The sequence below is a fragment of the Ambystoma mexicanum genome, unplaced genomic scaffold (genome assembly GCF_040938575.1).
Source record: "Ambystoma mexicanum isolate Mex_15411 unplaced genomic scaffold, UKY_AmexF1_1 Mex_scaf1, whole genome shotgun sequence".
Taxonomy (NCBI): Eukaryota; Metazoa; Chordata; class Amphibia; order Caudata; family Ambystomatidae; genus Ambystoma; species Ambystoma mexicanum.
This window is the reverse complement of record NW_027182324.1, coordinates 3291679-3314275: the sequence shown is the minus strand read 5'-3', so window position 1 is coordinate 3314275 and position 22597 is coordinate 3291679. Positions and strand designations below refer to the sequence as shown.

Below are 22597 nucleotides of genomic sequence, written 5' to 3'. Positions count from 1 at the left end.
ATCCACTTTTTTAAGGCTGGGCTTCTGTTGCAATATAACTTTTCAAAATGTTTTCCAATTGACTGAAACGCCATTGCACAAAACGAGCATGTCATTAATCGTCGATTTAGAGTGGACTGCATTGCCCAGTGTGTGCATTGAGGAGCACATGTTCGTCTTTACTGGGGAGCAAGTTTGCACTCATGAATGTGGCAAAATATTCAAATCCGTAAGTGGGTGAACATTAAAGTCCTAGATGCTGCAAATCTCTATATCTGGATACGGAATGACTGAAAAAAGTTATGTCTCCAGTGTCAAAATGTGTGTAATGCACTAGTAATTCATTTCCTTTATTGACCAGTGAGGTAGCCATGTATGGAGGTGCTGTAGAGTGAAAATCAAGTTTCAAATGGGCAGTGATCCTTGTGCCTGGATAGCTCAGTCGGTAGAGCATCAGACTTTTAATCTGAGGGTCCAGGGTTCAAGTCCCTGTCCAGGCGTACCTTTGCTTCTTTTACAAAAAATTAAGCAGGAAATATGAATTGCTCATTCTAATATGTGCTATTTCTGATGGCATCGCAACCTTGGGCAATATGACTCTAAGGTAGTGGAGTCCAGAGTTCTTGGATGCTTTGCCAACATATCAAGCCTGACTGTGCTTCTAAATAGCATGAAATAGCAATCTTTGTACAAAGTTTTAATATTGGGGAGACAGATTGGTCGAAAAAAAGCAGACAGGCGCTGCTGAGATTCGAACTCAGGATCTCCTGTTTACTAGGCAGGCGCTTTAACCAACTAAGCCACAGCACCTTTTTTGCATCTGGTCTCCTTTCCTTCCTCATGTAATCATTTAGAAGTGAAATCAACTTTTTTAAGGCTGGGCTTCTGTTGCAATATAACTTTTCAAAATGTTTTCCAATTGACTGAAACTCCATTGCACAAAACGAGCATGTCATTAATCGTCGATTTAGAGTGGACTGCATTGCCCAGTGTGTGCATTGAGGAGCACATGTTCGTCTTTACTGGGGAGCAAGTTTGCACTCATTAATGTGGCAAAACATTCAAATCCGTAAGTGGGTGAACATTAAAGTCCTAGATGCTGCAAATCTCTATATCTGGATACGGAATGACTGAAAAAAGTTATGTCTCCAGTGTCAAAATGTGTGTAATGCACTAGTAATTCTTTTCCTTTATTGACCAGTGAGGTAGCCATGTATGGAGGTGCTGTAGAGTGAAAATCAAGTTTCAAATGGGCAGTGATCCCTGTGCCTGGATAGCTCAGTTGGTAGAGCATCAGACTTTTAATCTGAGGGTCCAGGGTTCAAGTCCCTGTTCAGGTGTATCTTTGCTTCTTTTACAAAAAATTTAGCAGGAAATATGAATTGCTCATTCTAATATGTGCTATTTCTGATGGCATCGCAACCTTGGGCAATATGACTCTAATGTAGTGGAGTCCAGAATTCTTGGATGCTTTGCCAACGTTTCAAGCCTGACTGTGCTTCTAAATAGCATGAAATAATCTTTGTACAAAGTTTTAATATTGGGGAGACAGATTGGTCGAAAAAAAAGCAGACAGGCGCTGCTGAGATTCGAACTCAGGATCTCCTGTTTACTCGACAGGCGCTTTAACCAACTAAGCCACAGCACCTCTTTTGCATCTGATCTCCTGTCCTTCCTCATGTAATCATTTAGAAGTGAAATCCACTTTTTTTAAGGCTGGGCTTCTGTTGCAATATAACTTTACAAAATGTTTTCCAATTCACTGAAACTCCATTGCACAAAACGAGCATGTCATTAATCGTCGATTTAGAGTGGACTGCATTGCCCAGTGTGTGCATTGAGGAGCACATGTTCGTCTTTACTGGGGAGCAAGTTTGCACTCATGAATGTGGCAAAACATTCAAATCCGTAAGTGGGTGAACATTAAAGTCCTAGATGCTGCAAATCTCTATATCTGGATACGGAATGACTGAAAAAAGTTATGTCTCCAGTGTCAAAATGTGTGTAATCCACTAGTAATTCATTTCCTTTATTGACCAGTGAGGTAGCCATGTATGGAGGTGCTGTAGAGTGAAAATCAAGTTTCAAATGGGCAGTGATCCTTGTGCCTGGATAGCTCAGTCGGTAGAGCATCAGACTTTTAATCTGAGGGTCCAGGGTTCAAGTCCCTGTTCAGGCGTATCTTTGCTTCTTTTACAAAAAATTTAGCAGGAAATATGAATTGCTCATTCTAATATGTGCTATTTCTGATGGCATCGCAACCTTGGGCAATATGACTCTAAGGTAGTGGAGTCCAGAATTCTTGGATGCTTTGCCAACATTTCAAGCCTGACTGTGCTTCTAAATAGCATGAAATAGCAATCTTTGTACAAAGTTTTAATATTGGGGAGACAGATTGGTCGAAAAAAAAGCAGACAGGCGCTGCTGAGATTCGAACTCAGGATCTCCTGTTTACTAGACAGGCGCTTTAACCAACTAAGCCACAGCACCTTTTTTGCATCTGGTCTCCTTTCCTTCCTCATGTAATCATTTAGAAGTGAAATCCACTTTTTTAAGGCTGGGCTTCTGTTGCAATATAACTTTTCAAAATGTTTTCCAATTGACTGAAACTCCATTGCACAAAACGAGCATGTCATTAATCGTCGATTTAGAGTGGACTGCATTGCCCAGTGTGTGCATTGAGGAGCACATGTTCGTCTTTACTGGGGAGCAAGTTTGCACTCATGAATGTGGCAAAACATTCAAATCCGTAAGTGGGTGAACATTAAAGTCCTAGATGCTGCAAATCTCTATATCTGGATACGGAATGACTGAAAAAAGTTATGTCTCCAGTGTCAAAATGTGTGTAATGCACTAGTAATTCATTTCCTTTATTGACCAGTGAGGTAGCCATGTATGGAGGTGCTGTAGAGTGAAAATCAAGTTTCAAATGGGCAGTGATCCTTGTGCCTGGATAGCTCAGTCGGTAGAGCATCAGACTTTTAATCTGAGGGTCCAGGGTTCAAGTCCCTGTTCAGGCGTATCTTTGCTTCTTTTACAAAAAATTTAGCAGGAAATATGAATTGCTCATTCTAATATGTGCTATTTCTGATGGCATCGCAACCTTGGGCAATATGACTCTAAGGTAGTGGAGTCCAGAATTCTTGGATGCTTTGCCAACATTTCAAGCCTGACTGTGCTTCTAAATAGCATGAAATAGCAATCTTTGTACAAAGTTTTAATATTGGGGAGACAGATTGGTCGAAAAAAAAGCAGACAGGCGCTGCTGAGATTCGAACTCAGGATCTCCTGTTTACTAGACAGGCGCTTTAACCAACTAAGCCACAGCACCTTTTTTGCATCTGGTCTCCTTTCCTTCCTCATGTAATCATTTAGAAGTGAAATCCACTTTTTTAAGGCTGGGCTTCTGTTGCAATATAACTTTTCAAAATGTTTTCCAATTGACTGAAACTCCATTGCACAAAACGAGCATGTCATTAATCGTCGATTTAGAGTGGACTGCATTGCCCAGTGTGTGCATTGAGGAGCACATGTTCGTCTTTACTGGGGAGCAAGTTTGCACTCATGAATGTGGCAAAACATTCAAATCCGTAAGTGGGTGAACATTAAAGTCCTAGATGCTGCAAATCTCTATATCTGGATACGGAATGACTGAAAAAAGTTATGTCTCCAGTGTCAAAATGTGTGTAATGCACTAGTAATTCATTTCCTTTATTGACCAGTGAGGTAGCCATGTATGGAGGTGCTGTAGAGTGAAAATCAAGTTTCAAATGGGCAGTGATCCTTGTGCCTGGATAGCTCAGTCGGTAGAGCATCAGACTTTTAATCTGAGGGTCCAGGGTTCAAGTCCCTGTTCAGGCGTACCTTTGCTTCTTTTACAAAAAATTAAGCAGGAAATATGAATTGCTCATTCTAATATGTGCTATTTCTGATGGCATCGCAACCTTGGGCAATATGACTCTAAGGTAGTGGAGTCCAGAGTTCTTGGATGCTTTGCCAACATTTCAAGCCTGACTGTGCTTCTAAATAGCATGAAACAGCAATCTTTGTACAAAGTTTTAATATTGGGGAGACAGATTGGTCGAAAAAAAAGCAGACAGGCGCTGCTGAGATTCGAACTCAGGATCTCCTGTTTACTAGACAGGCGCTTTAACCAACTAAGCCACAGCACCTTTTTTGCATCTGTTCTCCTTTCCTTCCTCATGTAATCATTTAGAAGTGAAATCCACTTTTTTTAAGGCTGGGCTTCTGTTGCAATATAACTTTACAAAATGTTTTCCAATTGACTGAAACTCCATTGCACAAAACGAGCATGTCATTAATCGTTGATTTAGAGTGGACTGCATTGCCCAGTGTGTGTATTGAGGAGCACATGTTCGCCTTTACTGGGGAGCAATTTTGCACTCATGAATGTGGCAAAACATTCAAATCCGTAAGTGGGTGAACATTAAAGTCCTAGATGCTGCAAATCTCTATATCTGGATACGGAATGACTGAAAAAAGTTATGTCTCCAGTGTCAAAATGTGTGTAATGCACTAGTAATTCATTTCCTTTATTGACCAGTGAGGTAGCCATGCATGGAGGTGCTGTAGAGTGAAAATCAAGTTTCAAATGGCAGTGATCCATCTGCCTGGATAGCTCAGTCGGTAGAGCATCAGACTTTTAATCTGAGGGTCCAGGGTTCAAGTCCCTGTTCAGGCGTACCTTTGCTTCTTTTACAAAAAATTAAGCAGGAAATATGAATTGCTCATTCTAATATGTGCTATTTCTGATGGCATCGCAACCTTGGGCAATATGACTCTAAGGTAGTGGAGTCCAGAGTTCTTGGATGCTTTGCCAACATTTCAAGCCTGACTGTGCTTCTAAATAGCATGAAATAGCAATCTTTGTACAAAGTTTTAATATTGGGGAGACAGATTGGTCGAAAAAAAAGCAGACAGGCGCTGCTGAGATTCGAACTCAGGATCTCCTATTTACTAGACAGGCGCTTTAACCAACTAAGCCACAGCACCTTTTTTGCATCTGGTCTCCTTTCCTTCCTCATGTAATCATTTAGAAGTGAAATCCACTTTTTTAAGGCTGGGCTTCTGTTGCAATATAACTTTTCAAAATGTTTTCCAATTGACTGAAACGCCATTGCACAAAACGAGCATGTCATTAATCGTCGATTTAGAGTGGACTGCATTGCCCAGTGTGTGCATTGAGGAGCACATGTTCGTCTTTACTGGGGAGCAAGTTTGCACTCATGAATGTGGCAAAATATTCAAATCCGTAAGTGGGTGAACATTAAAGTCCTAGATGCTGCAAATCTCTATATCTGGATACGGAATGACTGAAAAAAGTTATGTCTCCAGTGTCAAAATGTGTGTAATGCACTAGTAATTCATTTCCTTTATTGACCAGTGAGGTAGCCATGTATGGAGGTGCTGTAGAGTGAAAATCAAGTTTCAAATGGGCAGTGATCCTTGTGCCTGGATAGCTCAGTCGGTAGAGCATCAGACTTTTAATCTGAGGGTCCAGGGTTCAAGTCCCTGTCCAGGCGTACCTTTGCTTCTTTTACAAAAAATTAAGCAGGAAATATGAATTGCTCATTCTAATATGTGCTATTTCTGATGGCATCGCAACCTTGGGCAATATGACTCTAAGGTAGTGGAGTCCAGAGTTCTTGGATGCTTTGCCAACATATCAAGCCTGACTGTGCTTCTAAATAGCATGAAATAGCAATCTTTGTACAAAGTTTTAATATTGGGGAGACAGATTGGTCGAAAAAAAGCAGACAGGCGCTGCTGAGATTCGAACTCAGGATCTCCTGTTTACTAGGCAGGCGCTTTAACCAACTAAGCCACAGCACCTTTTTTGCATCTGGTCTCCTTTCCTTCCTCATGTAATCATTTAGAAGTGAAATCAACTTTTTTAAGGCTGGGCTTCTGTTGCAATATAACTTTTCAAAATGTTTTCCAATTGACTGAAACTCCATTGCACAAAACGAGCATGTCATTAATCGTCGATTTAGAGTGGACTGCATTGCCCAGTGTGTGCATTGAGGAGCACATGTTCGTCTTTACTGGGGAGCAAGTTTGCACTCATTAATGTGGCAAAACATTCAAATCCGTAAGTGGGTGAACATTAAAGTCCTAGATGCTGCAAATCTCTATATCTGGATACGGAATGACTGAAAAAAGTTATGTCTCCAGTGTCAAAATGTGTGTAATGCACTAGTAATTCTTTTCCTTTATTGACCAGTGAGGTAGCCATGTATGGAGGTGCTGTAGAGTGAAAATCAAGTTTCAAATGGGCAGTGATCCCTGTGCCTGGATAGCTCAGTTGGTAGAGCATCAGACTTTTAATCTGAGGGTCCAGGGTTCAAGTCCCTGTTCAGGTGTATCTTTGCTTCTTTTACAAAAAATTTAGCAGGAAATATGAATTGCTCATTCTAATATGTGCTATTTCTGATGGCATCGCAACCTTGGGCAATATGACTCTAATGTAGTGGAGTCCAGAATTCTTGGATGCTTTGCCAACGTTTCAAGCCTGACTGTGCTTCTAAATAGCATGAAATAATCTTTGTACAAAGTTTTAATATTGGGGAGACAGATTGGTCGAAAAAAAAGCAGACAGGCGCTGCTGAGATTCGAACTCAGGATCTCCTGTTTACTCGACAGGCGCTTTAACCAACTAAGCCACAGCACCTCTTTTGCATCTGATCTCCTGTCCTTCCTCATGTAATCATTTAGAAGTGAAATCCACTTTTTTTAAGGCTGGGCTTCTGTTGCAATATAACTTTACAAAATGTTTTCCAATTCACTGAAACTCCATTGCACAAAACGAGCATGTCATTAATCGTCGATTTAGAGTGGACTGCATTGCCCAGTGTGTGCATTGAGGAGCACATGTTCGTCTTTACTGGGGAGCAAGTTTGCACTCATGAATGTGGCAAAACATTCAAATCCGTAAGTGGGTGAACATTAAAGTCCTAGATGCTGCAAATCTCTATATCTGGATACGGAATGACTGAAAAAAGTTATGTCTCCAGTGTCAAAATGTGTGTAATGCACTAGTAATTCATTTCCTTTATTGACCAGTGAGGTAGCCATGTATGGAGGTGCTGTAGAGTGAAAATCAAGTTTCAAATGGCAGTGATCCATCTACCTGGATAGCTCAGTCGGTAGACCATCAGACTTTTAATCTGAGGGTCCAGGGTTCAAGTCCCTGTTCAGGCGTACCTTTGCTTCTTTTACAAAAAATTAAGCAGGAAATATGAATTGCTCATTCTAATATGTGCTATTTCTGATGGCATCGCAACCTTGGGCAATATGACTCTAAGGTAGTGGAGTCCAGAGTTCTTGGATGCTTTGCCAACATATTAAGCCTGACTGTGCTTCTAAATAGCATGAAATAGCAATCTTTGTACAAAGTTTTAATATTGGGGAGACAGATTGGTCGAAAAAAAGCAGACAGGCGCTGCTGAGATTCGAACTCAGGATCTCCTGTTTACTAGACAGGCGCTTTAACCAACTAAGCCACAGCACCTTTTTTGCATCTGGTCTCCTTTCCTTCCTCATGTAATCATTTAGAAGTGAAATCCACTTTTTAAAGGCTGGGCTTCTGTTGCAATATAACTTTTCAAAATGTTTTCCAATTGACTGAAACTCCATTGCACAAAACGAGCATGTCATTAATCGTCGATTTAGAGTGGACTGCATTGCCCAGTGTGTGCATTGAGGAGCACATGTTCGTCTTTACTGGGGAGCAAGTTTGCACTCATTAATGTGGCAAAACATTCAAATCCGTAAGTGGGTGAACATTAAATTCTTAGATGCTGCAAATCTCTATATCTGGATACGGAATGACTGAAAAAAGTTATGTCTCCAGTGTCAAAATGTGTGTAATGCACTAGTAATTCATTTCCTTTATTGACCAGTGAGGTAGCCATGTATGGAGGTGCTGTAGAGTGAAAATCAAGTTTCAAATGGGCAGTGATCCTTGTGCCTGGATAGCTCAGTCGGTAGAGCATCATACTTTTAATCTGAGGGTCCAGGGTTCAAGTCCCTGTTCAGGCGTACCTTTGCTTCTTTTACAAAAAATTAAGCAGGAAATATGAATTGCTCATTCTAATATGTGCTATTTCTGATGGCATCGCAACCTTGGGCAATATGACTCTAAGGTAGTGGAGTCCAGAGTTCTTGGATGCTTTGCCAACATTTCAAGCCTGACTTTGCTTCTAAATAGCATGAAACAGCAATCTTTGTACAAAGTTTTAATATTGGGGAGACAGATTGGTCGAAAAAAAAGCAGACAGGCGCTGCTGAGATTCGAACTCAGGATCTCCTGTTTACTAGACAGGGGCTTTAATCAACTAAGCCACAGCACCTTTTTTGCATCTGGTCTCCTTTCCTTCCTCATGTAATCATTTAGAAGTGAAATCCACTTTTTTAAGGCTGGGCTTCTGTTGCAATATAACTTTTCAAAATGTTTTCCAATTGACTGAAACTCCATTGCACAAAACGAGCATGTCATTAATCGTCGATTTAGAGTGGACTGCATTGCCCAGTGTGTGCATTGAGGAGCACATGTTCGTCTTTACTGGGGAGCAAGTTTGCACTCATTAATGTGGCAAAACATTCAAATCCGTAAGTGGGTGAACATTAAAGTCCTAGATGCTGCAAATCTCTATATCTGGATACGGAATGACTGAAAAAAGTTATGTCTCCAGTGTCAAAATGTGTGTAATGCACTAGTAATTCATTTCCTTTATTGACCAGTGAGGTAGCCATGTATGGAGGTGCTGTAGAGTGAAAATCAAGTTTCAAATGGCAGTGATCCATCTGCCTGGATAGCTCAGTCGGTAGAGCATCAGACTTTTAATCTGAGGGTCCAGGGTTCAAGTCCCTGTTCAGGCGTACCTTTGCTTCTTTTACAAAAAATTAAGCAGGAAATATGAATTGCTCATTCTAATATGTGCTATTTCTGATGGCATCGCAACCTTGGGCAATATGACTCTAAGGTAGTGGAGTCCAGAGTTCTTGGATGCTTTGCCAACATATTAAGCCTGACTGTGCTTCTAAATAGCATGAAATAGCAATCTTTGTACAAAGTTTTAATATTGGGGAGACAGATTGGTCGAAAAAAAGCAGACAGGCGCTGCTGAGATTCGAACTCAGGATCTCCTGTTTACTAGACAGGCGCTTTAACCAACTAAGCCACAGCACCTTTTTTGCATCTGGTTTTCTTTCCTTCCTCATGTAATCATTTAGAAGTCAAATCCACTTTTTTAAGGCTGGGCTTCTGTTGCAATATAACTTTTCAAAATGTTTTCCAATTGACTGAAACTCCATTGCACAAAACGAGCATGTCATTAATCGTCGATTTAGAGTGGACTGCATTGCCCAGTGTGTGCATTGAGGAGCACATGTTCGTCTTTACTGGGGAGCAAGTTTGCACTCATTAATGTGGCAAAACATTCAAATCCGTAAGTGGGTGAACATTAAAGTCCTAGATGCTGCAAATCTCTATATCTGGATACGGAATGACTGAAAAAAGTTATGTCTCAAGTGTCAAAATGTGTGTAATGCACTAGTAATTCATTTCCTTTATTGACCAGTGAGGTAGCCATGTATGGAGGTGCTGTAGAGTGAAAATCAAGTTTCAAATGGGCAGTGATCCTTGTGCCTGGATAGCTCAGTCGGTAGAGCATCAGACTTTTAATCTGAGGGTCCAGGGTTCAAGTCCCTGTTCAGGCGTACCTTTGCTTCTTTTACAAAAAATTAAGCAGGAAATATGAATTGCTCATTCTAATATGTGCTATTTCTGATGGCATCGCAACCTTGGGCAATATGACTCTAAGGTAGTGGAGTCCAGAGTTCTTGGATGCTTTGCCAACATTTCAAGCCTGACTGTGCTTCTAAATAGCATGAAATAGCAATCTTTGTACAAAGTTTTAATATTGGGGAGACAGATTGGTCGAAAAAAAAGCAGACAGGCGCTGCTGAGATTCAAACTCAGGATCTCCTGTTTACTAGACAGGCGCTTTAACCAACTAAGCCACAGCACCTTTTTTGCATCTGGTCTCCTTTCCTTCCTCATGTAATCATTTAGAAGTGAAATCCACTTTTTTAAGGCTGGGCTTCTGTTGCAATATAACTTTTCAAAATGTTTTCCAATTGACTGAAACTCCATTGCACAAAACGAGCATGTCATTAATCGTCGATTTAGAGTGGACTGCATTGCCCAGTGTGTGCATTGAGGAGCACATGTTCGTCTTTACTGGGGAGCAAGTTTGCACTCATGAATGTGGCAAAACATTCAAATCCGTAAGTGGGTGAACATTAAAGTCCTAGATGCTGCAAATCTCTATATCTGGATACGGAATGACTGAAAAAAGTTATGTCTCCAGTGTCAAAATGTGTGTAATGCACTAGTAATTCATTTCCTTTATTGACCAGTGAGGTAGCCATGTATGGAGGTGCTGTAGAGTGAAAATCAAGTTTCAAATGGGCAGTGATCCCTGTGCCTGGATAGCTCAGTCGGTAGAGCATCAGACTTTTAATCTGAGGGTCCAGGGTTCAAGTCCCTGTTCAGGCGTACCTTTGCTTCTTTTACAAAAAATTAAGCAGGAAATATGAATTGCTCATTCTAATATGTGCTATTTCTGATGGCATCGCAACCTTGGGCAATATGACTCTAAGGTAGTGGAGTCCAGAGTTCTTGGATGCTTTGCCAACATTTCAAGCCTGACTGTGCTTCTAAATAGCATGAAATAGCAATCTTTGTACAAAGTTTTAATATTGGGGAGACAGATTGGTCGAAAAAAAAGCAGACAGGCGCTGCTGAGATTCGAACTCAGGATCTCCTGTTTACTAGACAGGCGCTTTAACCAACTAAGCCACAGCACCTTTTTTGCATCTGGTCTCCTTTCCTTCCTCATGTAATCATTTAGAAGTGAAATCCACTTTTTTAAGGCTGGGCTTCTGTTGCAATATAACTTTTCAAAATGTTTTCCAATTGACTGAAACTCCATTGCACAAAACGAGCATGTCATTAATCGTCGATTTAGAGTGGACTGCATTGCCCAGTGTGTGCATTGAGGAGCACATGTTCGTCTCTACTGGGGAGCTAGTTTGCACTCATGAATGTGGCAAAACATTCAAATCCGTAAGTGGGTGAACATTAAAGTCCTAGATGCTGCAAATCTCTATATCTGGATACGGAATGACTGAAAAAAGTTATGTCTCCAGTGTCAAAATGTGTGTAATGCACTAGTAATTCATTTCCTTTATTGACCAGTGAGGTAGCCATGTATGGAGGTGCTGTAGAGTGAAAATCAAGTTTCAAATGGGCAGTGATCCCTGTGCCTGGATAGCTCAGTCGGTAGAGCATCAGACTTTTAATCTGAGGGTCCAGGGTTCAAGTTCCTGTTCAGGCGTACCTTTGCTTCTTTTACAAAAAATTAAGCAGGAAATATGAATTGCTCATTCTAATATGTGCTATTTCTGATGGCATCGCAACCTTGGGCAATATAACTCTAAGGTAGTGGAGTCCAGAGTTCTTGGATGCTTTGCCAACATTTCAAGCCTGACTGTGCTTCTAAATAGCATGAAATAGCAATCTTTGTACAAAGTTTTAATATTGGGGAGACAGATTGGTCGAAAAAAAAGCAGACAGGCGCTGCTGAGATTCGAACTCAGGATCTCCTGTTTACTAGACAGGCGCTTTAACCAACTAAGCCACAGCACCTTTTTTGCATCTGGTCTCCTTTCCTTCCTCATGTAATCATTTAGAAGTGAAATCCACTTTTTTAAGGCTGGGCTTCTGTTGCAATATAACTTTTCAAAATGTTTTCCAATTGACTGAAACTCCATTGCACAAAACGAGCATGTCATTAATCGTCGATTTAGAGTGGACTGCATTGCCCATTGTGTGCATTGAGGAGCACATGTTCGTCTTTACTGGGGAGCAAGTTTGCACTCATGAATGTGGCAAAACATTCAAATCCCTAAGTGGGTGAACATTAAAGTCCTAGATGCTGCAAATCTCTATATCTGGATACGGAATGACTGAAAAAAGTTATGTCTCCAGTGTCAAAATGTGTGTAATGCACTAGTAATTCATTTCCTTTAATGACCAGTGAGGTAGCCATGTATGGAGGTGCTGTAGAGTGAAAATCAAGTTTCAAATGGGCCGTGATCCCTGTGCCTGGATAGCTCAGTCGGTAGAGCATCAGACTTTTAATCTGAGGGTCCAGGGTTCAAGTCCCTGTTCAGGCGTACCTTTGCTTCTTTTACAAAAAATTAAGCAGGAAATATGAATTGCTCATTCTAATATGTGCTATTTCTGATGGCATCGCAACCTTGGGCAATATGACTCTAAGGTAGTGGAGTCCAGAGTTCTTGGATGCTTTGCCAACATTTCAAGCCTGACTGTGCTTCTAAATAGCATGAAATAACAATCTTTGTACAAAGTTTTAATATTGGGGAGACAGATTGGTCGAAAAAAAAGCAGACAGGCGCTGCTGAGATTCGAACTCAGGATCTCCTGTTTACTAGACAGGCGCTTTAACCAACTAAGCCACAGCACCTCTTTTGCATCTGATCTCCTGTCCTTCCTCATGTAATCATTTAGAAGTGAAATCCACTTTTTTTAAGGCTGGGCTTCTGTTGCAATATAACTTTACAAAATGTTTTCCAATTGACTGAAACTCCATTGCACAAAACGAGCATGTCATTAATCGTCGATTTAGAGAGGACTGCATTGCCCAGTGTGTGCATTGAGGAGCACATGTTCGTCTTTACTGGGGAGCAAGTTTGCACTCATGAATGTGGCAAAACATTCAAATCCGTAAGTGGGTGAACATTAAAGTCCTAGATGCTGCAAATCTCTATATCTGGATACGGAATGACTGAAAAAAGTTATGTCTCCAGTGTCAAAATGTGTGTAATGCACTAGTAATTCATTTCCTTTATTGACCAGTGAGGTAGCCATGTATGGAGGTGCTGTAGAGTGAAAATCAAGTTTCAAATGGCAGTGATCCATCTGCCTGGATAGCTCAGTCGGTAGAGCATCAGACTTTTAATCTGAGGGTCCAGGGTTCAAGTCCCTGTTCAGGCGTACCTTTGCTTCTTTTACAAAAAATTAAGCAGGAAATATGAATTGCTCATTCTAATATGTGCTATTTCTGATGGCATCGCAACCTTGGGCAATATGACTCTAAGGTAGTGGAGTCCAGAGTTCTTGGATGCTTTGCCAACATTTCAAGCCTGACTGTGCTTCTAAATAGCATGAAATAGCAATCTTTGTACAAAGTTTTAATATTGGGGAGACAGATTGGTCGAAAAAAAAGCAGACAGGCGCTGCTGAGATTCGAACTCAGGATCTCCTGTTTACTAGACAGGCGCTTTAACCAACTAAGCCACAGCACCTTTTTTGCATCTGGTCTCCTTTCCTTCCTCATGTAATCAATCAGAAGTGAAATCCACTTTTTTAAGGCTGGGCTTCTGTTGCAATATAACTTTTCAAAATGTTTTCCAATTGACTGAAACTCCATTGCACAAAACGAGCATGTCATTAATCGTCGATTTAGAGTGGACTGCATTGCCCAGTGTGTGCATTGAGGAGCACATGTTCGTCTTTACTGGGGGGCAAGTTTGCACTCATGAATGTGGCAAAACATTCAAATCCGTAAGTGGGTGAACATTAAAGTCCTAGATGCTGCAAATCTCTATATCTGGATACGGAATGACTGAAAAAAGTTATGTCTCCAGTGTCAAAATGTGTGTAATGCACTAGTAATTCATTTCCTTTATTGACCAGTGAGGTAGCCATGTATGGAGGTGCTGTAGAGTGAAAATCAAGTTTCAAATGGGCAGTGATCCTTGTGCCTGGATAGCTCAGTCGGTAGAGCATCGGACTTTTAATCTGAGGGTCCAGGGTTCAAGTCCCTGTTCAGGCGTACCTTTGCTTCTTTTACAAAAAATTTAGCAGGAAATATGAATTGCTCATTCTAATATGTGCTATTTCTGATGGCATAGCAACCTTGGGCAATATGACTCTAAGGTAGTGGAGTCCAGAATTCTTGGATGCTTTGCCAACATTTCAAGCCTGACTGTGCTTCTAAATAGCATGAAATAACAATCTTTGTACAAAGTTTTAATATTGGGGAGACAGATTGGTCGAAAAAAAAGCAGACAGGCGCTGCTGAGGTTCGAACTCAGGATCTCCAGTTTACTAGACAGGCGCTTTAACCAACTAAGCCACAGCACCTCTTTTGCATCTGATCTCCTGTCCTTCCTCATGTAATCATTTAGAAGTGAAATCCACTTTTTTTAAGGCTGGGCTTCTGTTGCAATATAACTTTACAAAATGTTTTCCAATTGACTGAAACTCCATTGCACAAAACGAGCATGTCATTAATCGTTGATTTAGAGTGGACTGCATTGCCCAGTGTGTGTATTGAGGAGCACATGTTCGCCTTTACTGGGGAGCAATTTTGCACTCATGAATGTGGCAAAACATTCAAATCCGTAAGTGGGTGAACATTAAAGTCCTAGATGCTGCAAATCTCTATATCTGGATACGGAATGACTGAAAAAAGTTATGTCTCCAGTGTCAAAATGTGTGTAATGCACTAGTAATTCATTTCCTTTATTGACCAGTGAGGTAGCCATGTATGGAGGTGCTGTAGAGTGAAAATCAAGTTTCAAATGGGCAGCGATCCTTGTGCCTGGATAGCTCAGTCGGTAGAGCATCAGACTTTTAATCTGAGGGTCCAGGGTTCAAGTCCCTGTTCAGGCGTACCTTTGCTTCTTTTACAAAAAATTAAGCAGGAAATATGAATTGCTCATTCTAATATGTGCTATTTCTGATGGCATCGCAACCTTGGGCAATATGATTCTAAGGTAGTGGAGTCCAGAGTTCTTGGATGCTTTGCCAACATTTCAAGCCTGACTGTGCTTCTAAATAGCATGAAATAGCAATCTTTGTACAAAGTTTTAATATTGGGGAGACAGATTGGTCGAAAAAAAAGCAGACAGGCGCTGCTGAGATTCGAACTCAGGATCTCCTGTTTACTAGACAGGCGCTTTAACCAACTAAGCCACAGCACCTTTTTTGCATCTGGTCTCCTTTCCTTCCTCATGTAATCATTTAGAAGTGAAATCCACTTTTTTAAGGCTGGGCTTCTGTTGCAATATAACTTTTCAAAATGTTTTCCAATTGACTGAAACTCCATTGCACAAAACGAGCATGTCATTAATCGTCGATTTAGAGTGGACTGCATTGCCCAGTGTGTGCATTGAGGAGCACATGTTCGTCTTTACTGGGGAGCAAGTTTGCACTCATGAATGTGGCAAAACATTCAAATCCGTAAGTGGGTGAACATTAAAGTCCTAGATGCTGCAAATCTCTATATCTGGATACGGAATGACTGAAAAAAGTTATGTCTCCAGTGTCAAAATGTGTGTAATGCACTAGTAATTCATTTCCTTTATTGACCAGTGAGGTAGCCATGTATGGAGGTGCTGTAGAGTGAAAATCAAGTTTCAAATGGGCAGTGATCCTTGTGCCTGGATAGCTCAGTCGGTAGAGCATCAGACTTTTAATCTGAGGGTCCAGGGTTCAAGTCCCTGTTCAGGCGTATCTTTGCTTCTTTTACAAAAAATTTAGCAGGAAATATGAATTGCTCATTCTAATATGTGCTATTTCTGATGGCATCGCAACCTTGGGCAATATGACTCTAAGGTAGTGGAGTCCAGAGTTCTTGGATGCTTTGCCAACATTTCAAGCCTGACTTTGCTTCTAAATAGCATGAAACAGCAATCTTTGTACAAAGTTTTAATATTGGGGAGACAGATTGGTCGAAAAAAAAGCAGACAGGCGCTGCTGAGATTCGAACTCAGGATCTCCTGTTTACTAGACAGGGGCTTTAACCAACTAAGCCACAGCACCTTTTTTGCATCTGGTCTCCTTTCCTTCCTCATGTAATCATTTAGAAGTGAAATCCACTTTTTTAAGGCTGGGCTTCTGTTGCAATATAACTTTTCAAAATGTTTTCCAATTGACTGAAACTCCATTGCACAAAACGAGCATGTCATTAATCGTCGATTTAGAGTGGACTGCATTGCCCAGTGTGTGCATTGAGGAGCACATGTTCGTCTTTACTGGGGAGCAAGTTTGCACTCATTAATGTGGCAAAACATTCAAATCCGTAAGTGGGTGAACATTAAATTCTTAGATGCTGCAAATCTCTATATCTGGATACGGAATGACTGAAAAAAGTTATGTCTCCAGTGTCAAAATGTGTGTAATGCACTAGTAATTCATTTCCTTTATTGACCAGTGAGGTAGCCATGTATGGAGGTGCTGTAGAGTGAAAATCAAGTTTCAAATGGGCAGTGATCCTTGTGCCTGGATAGCTCAGTCGGTAGAGCATCATACTTTTAATCTGAGGGTCCAGGGTTCAAGTCCCTGTTCAGGCGTACCTTTGCTTCTTTTACAAAAAATTAAGCAGGAAATATGAATTGCTCATTCTAATATGTGCTATTTCTGATGGCATCGCAACCTTGGGCAATATGACTCTAAGGTAGTGGAGTCCAGAGTTCTTGGATGCTTTGCCAACATTTCAAGCCTGACTTTGCTTCTAAATAGCATGAAACAGCAATCTTTGTACAAAGTTTTAATATTGGGGAGACAGATTGGTCGAAAAAAAAGCAGACAGGCGCTGCTGAGATTCGAACTCAGGATCTCCTGTTTACTAGACAGGGGCTTTAACCAACTAAGCCACAGCACCTTTTTTGCATCTGGTCTCCTTTCCTTCCTCATGTAATCATTTAGAAGTGAAATCCACTTTTTTAAGGCTGGGCTTCTGTTGCAATATAACTTTTCAAAATGTTTTCCAATTGACTGAAACTCCATTGCACAAAACGAGCATGTCATTAATCGTCGATTTAGAGTGGACTGCATTGCCCAGTGTGTGCATTGAGGAGCACATGTTCGTCTTTACTGGGGAGCAAGTTTGCACTCATTAATGTGGCAAAACATTCAAATCCGTAAGTGGGTGAACATTAAAGTCCTAGATGCTGCAAATCTCTATATCTGGATACGGAATGACTGAAAAAAGTTATGTCTCCAGTGTCAAAATGTGTGTAATGCACTAGTAATTCATTTCCTTTATTGACCAGTGAGGTAGCCATGTATGGAGGTGCTGTAGAGTGAAAATCAAGTTTCAAATGGCAGTGATCCATCTGCCTGGATAGCTCAGTCGGTAGAGCATCAGACTTTTAATCTGAGGGTCCAGGGTTCAAGTCCCTGTTCAGGCGTACCTTTGCTTCTTTTACAAAAAATTAAGCAGGAAATATGAATTGCTCATTCTAATATGTGCTATTTCTGATGGCATCGCAACCTTGGGCAATATGACTCTAAGGTAGTGGAGTCCAGAGTTCTTGGATGCTTTGCCAACATATTAAGCCTGACTGTGCTTCTAAATAGCATGAAATAGCAATCTTTGTACAAAGTTTTAATATTGGGGAGACAGATTGGTCGAAAAAAAGCAGACAGGCGCTGCTGAGATTCGAACTCAGGATCTCCTGTTTACTAGACAGGCGCTTTAACCAACTAAGCCACAGCACCTTTTTTGCATCTGGTTTCCTTTCCTTCCTCATGTAATCATTTAGAAGTCAAATCCACTTTTTTAAGGCTGGGCTTCTGTTGCAATATAACTTTTCAAAATGTTTTCCAATTGACTGAAACTCCATTGCACAAAACGAGCATGTCATTAATCGTCGATTTAGAGTGGACTGCATTGCCCAGTGTGTGCATTGAGGAGCACATGTTCGTCTTTACTGGGGAGCAAGTTTGCACTCATTAATGTGGCAAAACATTCAAATCCGTAAGTGGGTGAACATTAAAGTCCTAGATGCTGCAAATCTCTATATCTGGATACGGAATGACTGAAAAAAGTTATGTCTCCAGTGTCAAAATGTGTGTAATGCACTAGTAATTCATTTCCTTTATTGACCAGTGAGGTAGCCATGTATGGAGGTGCTGTAGAGTGAAAATCAAGTTTCAAATGGGCAGTGATCCTTGTGCCTGGATAGCTCAGTCGGTAGAGCATCAGACTTTTAATCTGAGGGTCCAGGGTTCAAGTCCCTGTTCAGGCGTACCTTTGCTTCTTTTACAAAAAATTAAGCAGGAAATATGAATTGCTCATTCTAATATGTGCTATTTCTGATGGCATCGCAACCTTGGGCAATATGACTCTAAGGTAGTGGAGTCCAGAGTTCTTGGATGCTTTGCCAACATTTCAAGCCTGACTGTGCTTCTAAATAGCATGAAATAGCAATCTTTGTACAAAGTTTTAATATTGGGGAGACAGATTGGTCGAAAAAAAAGCAGACAGGCGCTGCTGAGATTCGAACTCAGGATCTCCTGTTTACTAGACAGGCGCTTTAACCAACTAAGCCACAGCACCTTTTTTGCATCTGGTCTCCTTTCCTTCCTCATGTAATCATTTAGAAGTGAAATCCACTTTTTTAAGGCTGGGCTTCTGTTGCAATATAACTTTTCAAAATGTTTTCCAATTGACTGAAACTCCATTGCACAAAACGAGCATGTCATTAATCGTCGATTTAGAGTGGACTGCATTGCCCAGTGTGTGCATTGAGGAGCACATGTTCGTCTTTACTGGGGAGCAAGTTTGCACTCATGAATGTGGCAAAACATTCAAATCCGTAAGTGGGTGAACATTAAAGTCCTAGATGCTGCAAATCTCTATATCTGGATACGGAATGACTGAAAAAAGTTATGTCTCCAGTGTCAAAATGTGTGTAATGCACTAGTAATTCATTTCCTTTATTGACCAGTGAGGTAGCCATGTATGGAGGTGCTGTAGAGTGAAAATCAAGTTTCAAATGGGCAGTGATCCCTGTGCCTGGATAGCTCAGTCGGTAGAGCATCAGACTTTTAATCTGAGGGTCCAGGGTTCAAGTCCCTGTTCAGGCGTACCTTTGCTTCTTTTACAAAAAATTAAGCAGGAAATATGAATTGCTCATTCTAATATGTGCTATTTCTGATGGCATCGCAACCTTGGGCAATATGACTCTAAGGTAGTGGAGTCCAGAGTTCTTGGATGCTTTGCCAACATTTCAAGCCTGACTGTGCTTCTAAATAGCATGAAATAGCAATCTTTGTACAAAGTTTTAATATTGGGGAGACAGATTGGTCGAAAAAAAAGCAGACAGGCGCTGCTGAGATTCGAACTCAGGATCTCCTGTTTACTAGACAGGCGCTTTAACCAACTAAGCCACAGCACCTTTTTTGCATCTGGTCTCCTTTCCTTCCTCATGTAATCATTTAGAAGTGAAATCCACTTTTTTAAGGCTGGGCTTCTGTTGCAATATAACTTTTCAAAATGTTTTCCAATTGACTGAAACTCCATTGCACAAAACGAGCATGTCATTAATCGTCGATTTAGAGTGGACTGCATTGCCCAGTGTGTGCATTGAGGAGCACATGTTCGTCTCTACTGGGGAGCTAGTTTGCACTCATGAATGTGGCAAAACATTCAAATCCGTAAGTGGGTGAACATTAAAGTCCTAGATGCTGCAAATCTCTATATCTGGATACGGAATGACTGAAAAAAGTTATGTCTCCAGTGTCAAAATGTGTGTAATGCACTAGTAATTCATTTCCTTTATTGACCAGTGAGGTAGCCATGTATGGAGGTGCTGTAGAGTGAAAATCAAGTTTCAAATGGGCAGTGATCCCTGTGCCTGGATAGCTCAGTCGGTAGAGCATCAGACTTTTAATCTGAGGGTCCAGGGTTCAAGTTCCTGTTCAGGCGTACCTTTGCTTCTTTTACAAAAAATTAAGCAGGAAATATGAATTGCTCATTCTAATATGTGCTATTTCTGATGGCATCGCAACCTTGGGCAATATAACTCTAAGGTAGTGGAGTCCAGAGTTCTTGGATGCTTTGCCAACATTTCAAGCCTGACTGTGCTTCTAAATAGCATGAAATAGCAATCTTTGTACAAAGTTTTAATATTGGGGAGACAGATTGGTCGAAAAAAAAGCAGACAGGCGCTGCTGAGATTCGAACTCAGGATCTCCTGTTTACTAGACAGGCGCTTTAACCAACTAAGCCACAGCACCTTTTTTGCATCTGGTCTCCTTTCCTTCCTCATGTAATCATTTAGAAGTGAAATCCACTTTTTTAAGGCTGGGCTTCTGTTGCAATATAACTTTTCAAAATGTTTTCCAATTGACTGAAACTCCATTGCACAAAACGAGCATGTCATTAATCGTCGATTTAGAGTGGACTGCATTGCCCATTGTGTGCATTGAGGAGCACATGTTCGTCTTTACTGGGGAGCAAGTTTGCACTCATGAATGTGGCAAAACATTCAAATCCCTAAGTGGGTGAACATTAAAGTCCTAGATGCTGCAAATCTCTATATCTGGATACGGAATGACTGAAAAAAGTTATGTCTCCAGTGTCAAAATGTGTGTAATGCACTAGTAATTCATTTCCTTTAATGACCAGTGAGGTAGCCATGTATGGAGGTGCTGTAGAGTGAAAATCAAGTTTCAAATGGGCCGTGATCCCTGTGCCTGGATAGCTCAGTCGGTAGAGCATCAGACTTTTAATCTGAGGGTCCAGGGTTCAAGTCCCTGTTCAGGCGTACCTTTGCTTCTTTTACAAAAAATTAAGCAGGAAATATGAATTGCTCATTCTAATATGTGCTATTTCTGATGGCATCGCAACCTTGGGCAATATGACTCTAAGGTAGTGGAGTCCAGAGTTCTTGGATGCTTTGCCAACATTTCAAGCCTGACTGTGCTTCTAAATAGCATGAAATAACAATCTTTGTACAAAGTTTTAATATTGGGGAGACAGATTGGTCGAAAAAAAAGCAGACAGGCGCTGCTGAGATTCGAACTCAGGATCTCCTGTTTACTAGACAGGCGCTTTAACCAACTAAGCCACAGCACCTCTTTTGCATCTGATCTCCTGTCCTTCCTCATGTAATCATTTAGAAGTGAAATCCACTTTTTTTAAGGCTGGGCTTCTGTTGCAATATAACTTTACAAAATGTTTTCCAATTGACTGAAACTCCATTGCACAAAACGAGCATGTCATTAATCGTCGATTTAGAGAGGACTGCATTGCCCAGTGTGTGCATTGAGGAGCACATGTTCGTCTTTACTGGGGAGCAAGTTTGCACTCATGAATGTGGCAAAACATTCAAATCCGTAAGTGGGTGAACATTAAAGTCCTAGATGCTGCAAATCTCTATATCTGGATACGGAATGACTGAAAAAAGTTATGTCTCCAGTGTCAAAATGTGTGTAATGCACTAGTAATTCATTTCCTTTATTGACCAGTGAGGTAGCCATGTATGGAGGTGCTGTAGAGTGAAAATCAAGTTTCAAATGGCAGTGATCCATCTGCCTGGATAGCTCAGTCGGTAGAGCATCAGACTTTTAATCTGAGGGTCCAGGGTTCAAGTCCCTGTTCAGGCGTACCTTTGCTTCTTTTACAAAAAATTAAGCAGGAAATATGAATTGCTCATTCTAATATGTGCTATTTCTGATGGCATCGCAACCTTGGGCACTATGACTCTAAGGTAGTGGAGTCCAGAGTTCTTGGATGCTTTGCCAACATTTCAAGCCTGACTGTGCTTCTAAATAGCATGAAATAGCAATCTTTGTACAAAGTTTTAATATTGGGGAGACAGATTGGTCGAAAAAAAAGCAGACAGGCGCTGCTGAGATTCGAACTCAGGATCTCCTGTTTACTAGACAGGCGCTTTAACCAACTAAGCCACAGCACCTTTTTTGCATCTGGTCTCCTTTCCTTCCTCATGTAATCAATCAGAAGTGAAATCCACTTTTTTAAGGCTGGGCTTCTGTTGCAATATAACTTTTCAAAATGTTTTCCAATTGACTGAAACTCCATTGCACAAAACGAGCATGTCATTAATCGTCGATTTAGAGTGGACTGCATTGCCCAGTGTGTGCATTGAGGAGCACATGTTCGTCTTTACTGGGGGGCAAGTTTGCACTCATGAATGTGGCAAAACATTCAAATCCGTAAGTGGGTGAACATTAAAGTCCTAGATGCTGCAAATCTCTATATCTGGATACGGAATGACTGAAAAAAGTTATGTCTCCAGTGTCAAAATGTGTGTAATGCACTAGTAATTCATTTCCTTTATTGACCAGTGAGGTAGCCATGTATGGAGGTGCTGTAGAGTGAAAATCAAGTTTCAAATGGGCAGTGATCCTTGTGCCTGGATAGCTCAGTCGGTAGAGCATCGGACTTTTAATCTGAGGGTCCAGGGTTCAAGTCCCTGTTCAGGCGTACCTTTGCTTCTTTTACAAAAAATTTAGCAGGAAATATGAATTGCTCATTCTAATATGTGCTATTTCTGATGGCATAGCAACCTTGGGCAATATGACTCTAAGGTAGTGGAGTCCAGAATTCTTGGATGCTTTGCCAACATTTCAAGCCTGACTGTGCTTCTAAATAGCATGAAATAACAATCTTTGTACAAAGTTTTAATATTGGGGAGACAGATTGGTCGAAAAAAAAGCAGACAGGCGCTGCTGAGGTTCGAACTCAGG

General features: G+C 40.9%; 18 non-coding genes across 18 annotated transcripts; 2 read left to right on the top strand and 16 right to left on the bottom strand.

The window, feature by feature from the left end:
• Nucleotides 1-406: 406 nt before the first annotated feature.
• TRNAK-UUU (transfer RNA lysine (anticodon UUU)) lies at nucleotides 407-479 on the top strand. The gene has a single exon. It is a non-coding gene; the product is annotated as a tRNA-Lys (tRNA).
• Nucleotides 480-2395: 1916 nt separating this feature from the next.
• On the bottom strand, nucleotides 2396-2469 carry TRNAT-AGU (transfer RNA threonine (anticodon AGU)). The gene has a single exon. It is a non-coding gene; the product is annotated as a tRNA-Thr (tRNA).
• Nucleotides 2470-3236: 767 nt separating this feature from the next.
• Nucleotides 3237-3310, bottom strand: TRNAT-AGU (transfer RNA threonine (anticodon AGU)). Its single transcript has one exon. It is a non-coding gene; the product is annotated as a tRNA-Thr (tRNA).
• A 767-nt stretch (nucleotides 3311-4077) lies between these two features.
• Nucleotides 4078-4151, bottom strand: TRNAT-AGU (transfer RNA threonine (anticodon AGU)). Its single transcript has one exon. It is a non-coding gene; the product is annotated as a tRNA-Thr (tRNA).
• Nucleotides 4152-5449: 1298 nt separating this feature from the next.
• Nucleotides 5450-5522, top strand: TRNAK-UUU (transfer RNA lysine (anticodon UUU)). The gene has a single exon. It is a non-coding gene; the product is annotated as a tRNA-Lys (tRNA).
• A 1914-nt stretch (nucleotides 5523-7436) lies between these two features.
• Nucleotides 7437-7510, bottom strand: TRNAT-AGU (transfer RNA threonine (anticodon AGU)). Its single transcript has one exon. It is a non-coding gene; the product is annotated as a tRNA-Thr (tRNA).
• A 1606-nt stretch (nucleotides 7511-9116) lies between these two features.
• On the bottom strand, nucleotides 9117-9190 carry TRNAT-AGU (transfer RNA threonine (anticodon AGU)). The gene has a single exon. It is a non-coding gene; the product is annotated as a tRNA-Thr (tRNA).
• A 1608-nt stretch (nucleotides 9191-10798) lies between these two features.
• On the bottom strand, nucleotides 10799-10872 carry TRNAT-AGU (transfer RNA threonine (anticodon AGU)). The gene has a single exon. It is a non-coding gene; the product is annotated as a tRNA-Thr (tRNA).
• A 767-nt stretch (nucleotides 10873-11639) lies between these two features.
• On the bottom strand, nucleotides 11640-11713 carry TRNAT-AGU (transfer RNA threonine (anticodon AGU)). The gene has a single exon. It is a non-coding gene; the product is annotated as a tRNA-Thr (tRNA).
• A 767-nt stretch (nucleotides 11714-12480) lies between these two features.
• Nucleotides 12481-12554, bottom strand: TRNAT-AGU (transfer RNA threonine (anticodon AGU)). The gene has a single exon. It is a non-coding gene; the product is annotated as a tRNA-Thr (tRNA).
• Nucleotides 12555-13321: 767 nt separating this feature from the next.
• TRNAT-AGU (transfer RNA threonine (anticodon AGU)) lies at nucleotides 13322-13395 on the bottom strand. Its single transcript has one exon. It is a non-coding gene; the product is annotated as a tRNA-Thr (tRNA).
• Nucleotides 13396-15004: 1609 nt separating this feature from the next.
• TRNAT-AGU (transfer RNA threonine (anticodon AGU)) lies at nucleotides 15005-15078 on the bottom strand. The gene has a single exon. It is a non-coding gene; the product is annotated as a tRNA-Thr (tRNA).
• Nucleotides 15079-17525: 2447 nt separating this feature from the next.
• On the bottom strand, nucleotides 17526-17599 carry TRNAT-AGU (transfer RNA threonine (anticodon AGU)). The gene has a single exon. It is a non-coding gene; the product is annotated as a tRNA-Thr (tRNA).
• A 767-nt stretch (nucleotides 17600-18366) lies between these two features.
• On the bottom strand, nucleotides 18367-18440 carry TRNAT-AGU (transfer RNA threonine (anticodon AGU)). The gene has a single exon. It is a non-coding gene; the product is annotated as a tRNA-Thr (tRNA).
• Nucleotides 18441-19207: 767 nt separating this feature from the next.
• Nucleotides 19208-19281, bottom strand: TRNAT-AGU (transfer RNA threonine (anticodon AGU)). The gene has a single exon. It is a non-coding gene; the product is annotated as a tRNA-Thr (tRNA).
• A 767-nt stretch (nucleotides 19282-20048) lies between these two features.
• On the bottom strand, nucleotides 20049-20122 carry TRNAT-AGU (transfer RNA threonine (anticodon AGU)). Its single transcript has one exon. It is a non-coding gene; the product is annotated as a tRNA-Thr (tRNA).
• A 767-nt stretch (nucleotides 20123-20889) lies between these two features.
• Nucleotides 20890-20963, bottom strand: TRNAT-AGU (transfer RNA threonine (anticodon AGU)). Its single transcript has one exon. It is a non-coding gene; the product is annotated as a tRNA-Thr (tRNA).
• Nucleotides 20964-21730: 767 nt separating this feature from the next.
• On the bottom strand, nucleotides 21731-21804 carry TRNAT-AGU (transfer RNA threonine (anticodon AGU)). The gene has a single exon. It is a non-coding gene; the product is annotated as a tRNA-Thr (tRNA).
• Between the last annotated feature and the right edge of the window lie 793 nt (nucleotides 21805-22597).